The sequence below is a fragment of the Sinocyclocheilus rhinocerous genome, unplaced genomic scaffold (genome assembly GCF_001515625.1).
Source record: "Sinocyclocheilus rhinocerous isolate Xijiao unplaced genomic scaffold, SAMN03320098_v1.1 scaffold2930, whole genome shotgun sequence".
In the NCBI taxonomy this organism is placed as follows: domain Eukaryota; kingdom Metazoa; phylum Chordata; class Actinopteri; order Cypriniformes; family Cyprinidae; genus Sinocyclocheilus; species Sinocyclocheilus rhinocerous.
The window spans coordinates 1-7,104 of NW_015625595.1; positions in this window are offsets into that span (position 1 = coordinate 1).

Here is a 7,104-nt window from a genome sequence, read left to right on the forward strand (position 1 = left end):
TATCGTGAAAAGTGCTATACAAATAAACTTGAATTGAATTGAACTGAATTGAATTTAATTTAATTGGAAGAGAGCTGAACTGGATGATGGCATCACTGAATCATCAGTGAACTGACTTAAGCTGACTCTTTGTTATTATCCTCTTGCATTACTGACAAACTATTTTCCTGTTTGACACTGTAAAGCTGCTTTGACACAACCAGTATTGTATAAAGCGCTATACAAATAAAGGTGACTTGACATGATTTGGCCAAAAAACATTTCATTCTTAAAAAAAATAAATAAATAGTTTCTCACTTAATCAAGACCTCTTTTTCTTCTAAATAGCCCATGTTGTAATGGGCAAATGGAATGGAATGCTGACAGGAGGAAAAAGATTAAAAAGAGGAAGATTCACTGCCCCTAGGTCCCAAAAATATGCTCGGGTGTGATGAAATAAACCTCTTGACCCACCCAATATTTCCTGTATTTCATCTGAGTAAGCGTAAAACCACAAGTTGGTGTCTGCAGTCACAGAGTATATTGGAAACGGGTAAAGTTCTTGTCACTCCTCCCCTACAACCTACAACTCACCTCCCATTTGTTGGCTAACTTCAGCACAGAAAAGACCAAACCAGAGTGCAGTAATACATACATTGCTGCAGAGCCCAAGGCAGAAAGAAAATTACAATCAAAGTCCAATAATCAGACGAATGGATCCCAGCCAGTCTTTCAGTCACACCCGGCCATATCCAGGACAGTCCGTGGTCGCTGTGCAGCCTGCGGTTTTTGTGACCGCTGCTCCACTGGCCTATGCAGTGCCAGATTACTTCGGCTACTCCATCTTTACCATGCTGTGCTGCTGTTTACCTCTGGGCATTGCTGCCAGTACTTTTACACTTTTACTTGAGTAAAAAGCTTGGGTTGATACTTCAACTTCTACAGAAGTCTTTTTAAACCCTAGTATCTATACTTCTACCTGAGTAATGAATGTGAATACTTTTGACACCAGTGATATATATACATACTAATACTACAAGTCAAAAGTTTTTGAACAGAGATTTTTAAAGATTTTTATTGTTTTTTAAAGAATTCTCTTCTGTTCACCAAGCCTGCATTTATTTGATCCAAAATTCAGCAAAAGTAATATTGTGAAATATTGTTACTATTTAAAATGACCGCTTTCTATTTGAATATATTTTAAAATGTAACTTATTCCTGTGATTTCAAAGCTGAATTTTCAGCATCATTACTCCAATCTTCAGTGTCACATGATCCTTCAGAAATCATTCTAATATTCTGATTTGCTGCTAAAAAAAAAACATTTATTATTATTATTGTTGAAAACAGCTGAGTAGATTTTTTTCAGGTTTCTTTGATGAATAGAAAATTCAGAAGAACAGCATTTATCTGAAATAGAAATCTTTTGTAACGTTATAAATATCTTTATCATCACTTGTGATCAATTTAAAGCATCCTTGCTAAATAAAAGTGTAAATTTCTATAATTTCTTTCCCCCCAAAAAACATTATACTGACTCCAAGCTTTTGAATGGTATATATAATGTTACAAAAGCATTTATTTCAGATAAATGCTGATCTTTGGACCTTTCTATTCATAAAATAACCCTGAAAAAAAATGTACTAAATTTTTAAAATAAATTTAATAATACTAATAATGTTTTTTTGAGCAGGAACATGTTCTGAGGGAACATGTGACACTGAAGACTGAAGAGTAATGATGCTAAAAAGTCAGCTTTGAAATCACAGGAATAAATTACATTTTAAAATATATTCAAATAGAAAGCAGTTATTTTAAATAGTACAAATATTTCACAATATTACTGCTTTTGCTGTATTTTGGATCAAATAAATGCAGGCTTGGTGAGCAGAAGAGAATTCTTTAAAAACATTAAAAATCTTACTGTTCAAAAACTTTTGACTACATATAGATATATTACTCACTCATCAAAATGTTTCTGTGTGGTTGTATATATATAATCTGAAACTATATTGCATTTTTTTAAATCCCCTATGTTGATCCCACACGTTATGAGTGATTCACTGCTCAAATAATTCTAGTGAATATGTACTTAAACAATTTATAATTTTCATGACTACATAAAGGGAGATACATTTGACTGCCAAACAGGTGAGAGGATTGTTTAATAAATTAAAAAAAACGAATCATTTTATTAGTTATTCAGCTGGCTGATGATTCTTAAATTTAGGCTGTGTTAAAATACATACAACATACAATATGTTATTTATATATGTAAATATACATCCTCTTGACTACCCCTAACTTTTCACAGATTTGGGAGCTGGTTTTTATCAATAAAAAGCTTTCTGAAATATCTTAGAGCAAATATTTAGGAGTCTGGAGAGTTAAGTCTGCCAATATGTTAACACGTGAAAAAATATACTAATAATATATAAACTTTTTATAATAAATAAAATTTATAAAAATAATATATAAAATGTCATACTAATATATAATATTCCATAAAAATGTATATAAAATATAAATTTTATATACATTTTATGTTTATATAAAATTTGTATAATAAATAAAATTTATAAAAAATTATATATAAAATGTTATACTAATATATAAAAAAGTATACTGACTCCAAGCTTTTGAATGGTATAGTATATTGAGGGGTGAGAACCAGAAGGGCGTAAGTGACATTTCACCAACTTTACAGGAGGGCCAAAACAAAAATTTAACATATTTTGATCTGATTTTGTGTACTGATTTCAATCTTTTATAATAAAAATGTGTACACACATGGATAACAGTATACTTATTGAACACTATTTTAACATTTATTCAGAAAAAAAATCCACGTTTTTAAAAAAAAAATTTAAAAGTCACTTACGCTTAGTTACTTCAGTTACTTACTTACTTTTTGGCACCAATGTTTTATTCAATTTTGTGTATAAAAACATGGGCGTATCAGCTGACAATATGAACAAAACATTACATTAATGAGTTTAAAAGAAATAACAATCCATTGTGATAAAATAAAATATCGCATCAAAAAGCCCTTGCATCAAATTAGTTAATTGAATGTGATTCATTTTACTGAAATAGTAATCTCAGGCACTTAACAATTTGGTCAAATGGTTGATTGAAAAGCCTTTACAGATGCCTTCCCTAGTGAAAAATAAATATACAAAAATGTATTTGAAATACATTTATTTCATGCTATATTACAAATACATTTACATATTATTTACATATCACTAAACTGCTATACTTAAAGTTTGCTAAATTGAAACAACTAATTTTGTACTTAATGCACTTTAATTGTCAGTAAATAGACAATAAATAAAATGTTAATAGATTTGTATGAATGTGTGTCATAAAGAAAGTTTTAGATGGAATTGTGTATTGTACATGAAATAGTAGCCTACTCTGATTGGCTGACTTGTAAAGCTTGGTGTCCACATAAGACTGTGGTATAATGGGGAAGTTGTGGCCTAATGGTTAGAGAGTAGGACTCGTAACCCAAGTTCCGAGTATGGGTAACCATACTTGGCCACATGTCACATCACTTTTTCACTTCACTTTTACTGCCATTTGTGCATTTCTTTTTTACAGCAGTGATCCCAGGTGGACATCTGTGTAACATTTTACTCACTGCATTTCCCCAGTCATATCCTTTGTCTATGTCTGTTTGTCTCTTCTCTGCATTCTCTCTCTTGTGGCTAGGCAGCAACTGAGTGCCTATATGATAACACCCATAGTAAATAATAATAATAATAAATAAAAAAAGTTCTATATTTAAAATATATTTATTTCATACTAAGTATAGTTCAATTCTATTAATATTGCTCAAGACTTACTGATATAAAAATTATAATTAAACTTTATTTGGACTACGTGCACTATGCACATTTCTCAATATTAAGCCTAAAATGTGTTTTCATTTCACTATTTATGATGGTCTTTAAATGCAAGATATTTAAAGTGTACCTGAAGTGTACTTGCAATAATTCCACTTGTACTTCAGTATATTTTTATTTGGACTTCAGCACAATTAAAGTGCATTAAGCACAACATTTTTAATTGTTCCAATTCAGCAGACTTTAAGTATACCAGATTAGTATACTAAAAGTACAATTGCAGGGCATTTTTATTAAGTACATAAATATGTAAATGTATTTGTAGTATACTTAGCATTAAATAAATGTATTTCAAATACATTTTAGTATATTTATTTTTCACTAGGGGACATACCATCAGAATGTAAGTTGTTGGTTACTACCCGCTGGCTATCTACACCTCACTGACAATGAATTCTGGATATTTCATTTTCTCCCTCATCATCCAGCTCTTTGTCACAAAATAAGATAGGCAAGGCAAGGCAAGGCAAGGCAAGTTTATTTGTATAGCACATTTCATACCCAATGGTAATTCAAAGTGCTTTACATAAAAGAAAAGAAAAAAAAAAAATCACAACAATAAAACAAGGAATTTAAAAACATTGAAAATGATTAAGCGTATGATTAAAACGATGAGTGGGCCCGGTGACGTTTTGCTTGACTCCAAAAGAGTTTATTAGGTCAGTAAACGCAAGTCCTAATGCATCATTTGTATTATCAACGTGAATGTTAAAATCTCCGACAATTAGCGCTTTATCAACAGTAACCAATAGGTCAAAATGTCACTTATGCCCTTCTGGTTCTCACCCCTCGATATAATGTTACAAAATCTTTTATTTCAGATAAATGCTGATCTTTGGATCTTTCTATTCATCAAATAATCCTGAAAAAAATTTACTCAACTGTTTTAAATAAATTTAATGATAATAATAATAATAATAATAATAATAATGTTTTTTTGAGCAGCAAAGGATCGTGTGACTGGAGTAATGATGCTAAAAATTTAGCTTTGAAATCACAATAAATTTATTTGTGGTCACAAATATGTAAGCATTATTACACGACAAAATCTTTCATGTAACTTCCTTATAACTGATACGGCTGGTGTGTTTCCTGTTTTTCGGTTTTTTCGGTTTTACTGTTAGTTCTATAGAAAAAGGTATGGCACTGAAAACCCCCTCAACAGCAACAGTTTTAACAGTTTTAATTAAAAAAACTAATCATTTTATTAGTTATTCAGCTGGCTGATGATTCTTAAATTTAGGCTGTGTTAAAATACATACAACATACAATATGTTATTTATATATGTAAATATACATCCTCTTGACTACCCCTAACTTTTCACAGATTTAGGAGCTGGTTTTTATCAATAAAAAGCTTTCTGAAATATCTTAGAGCAAATACTTAGGAGTCTGGAGAGTTAAGTCTGGCAATATGTTAACACGTGAAAAAATATACTAATAATATATAAACTTTTTATAATACATAACATTTATAAAATATAATATATACAATTTTATACTAATATATAAAAAATTATACTGACTCCAAGCTTTTGAATGTTATATATAATGTTACAAAAGCTTTTATTTCAGATAAATGCTGATCTTTGGATCTTTCTATTCATCAAAGAACCCTGAAAGTACAAATATTTCACAATATTACTGCTTTTGCTGTATTTTGGATCAAATAAATGCAGGCTTGGTGAGCAGAAGAGAATTATTTAAAAACATAAAAAATCTTACTGTTCAAAAACTTTTGACTACATATAGGTATATAGAGTGGTGGAACTATGATGTCAGTTTGTAGGCAAAAACCCGGAAGCGAGTTAGCATTTTAGCACTTCCGGTTCCATCGTCCAAGAGTCAATGGGTTTTTTAAATGGGATTTTGGTTAAATCCCTAAAATAAGGTCCGTGGTTCACACAGGCTCAAGATACTTTCACTTTTTATTCTACGACATAAAACACACCAGTTACACTCCACTCGTGATTTTTTTTAACTGTTATGTTTCTTAAAAAAGACGGTTGCTAACAAGTTGCTAAATGGGACTACAGGCGCTGTCCGAGACATTCAACGTCATCACGCCGAACAGTTTAGCAATTTACAGTATTTTCCAGTCGTAGTATAATTTGTAATACAATTAATTACAGTTTATCAATTTACAGTATTTTCCAGTCGTAGTGTAATTTGTAATACAATTAATTGTAGAATAACCAATTAATAGTTTCCCGCATGTTATATTGTTGTTCGACAATGTTTTTTTTGTTTTGCCCCGAAATGCAACACAAGTCTTCGGATGGAAGATGGTCGTTTTATCGTTTACTGATGCAGAGACTCTGGGTTTGTACCATTGACTTGTTCGGCATTGCTGGGAACGCCCACAAAAACGTCATAACCATTTATGCCGAGGGGGAAAACAAACCATTCGAATTAACGCGCGGAGACCTTGTTAGGCGCTTGATCTTTACTTTTTGTGATGATTCCGATTGATTTTTGCTTGGTGCAATGCCGAAAAGTTCCTGTGTGGCGTTCTGTACCTCTAATAAGTTAAACAACCTGATCTGACGATGTATATGACTGATAAACTGCAATGATCTGTCGTTAGTCCCGTCCCCCTGCACCGCAACCCAGGTGAGGTAAGCCGGTTTAGTTGGTGGTGATGCATGGCGAGCTGTGTGGCCTGCGCAGATAGCTCAGTGGATAATTGCATGAGTGCTGCTGGATCGCTGTGTGGCGAAGTCTTCTGTTGTGAAGCATCAGCAGAGTCTGGATCCATTTGCAGCTTTTATTGAGTAAACAGACAAGACAGGGTCAATCACCAGTAGATACAATAGCGGAGGCTAGGCAGGCTAGGCTCGAGGGACAGGCAGGTGGTCGGGGCAAGCGGCAGACAATCACAGCAGAAGAACAATCCAAACAATCCAAGGCAGAGATAAATCAGTAAACGATAAACAGTCCAAGGTCAAACGAGTAGGCAAGATACAGGGTAAACGCTCAGTAGTGACAGCCGGGACAAATCAAGACTTCGCAGAGAGCTGATGTGAGTGTCCGGCTTAAATGTGTTAGTGTAATTAGATGCAGGTGTGTGCGTGCAATCAGTCCCAGGTATGAGGCATGATGGGAACTAGAGTCCGAATGGATAAAGTCAATATTCAGGAGAGAGTTCCCTCTGGTGGTGAGGAGGAGGCGGTACGGGAGCCTCCTCTGTAACAGAGCCCTCCCCCTGCGAGCG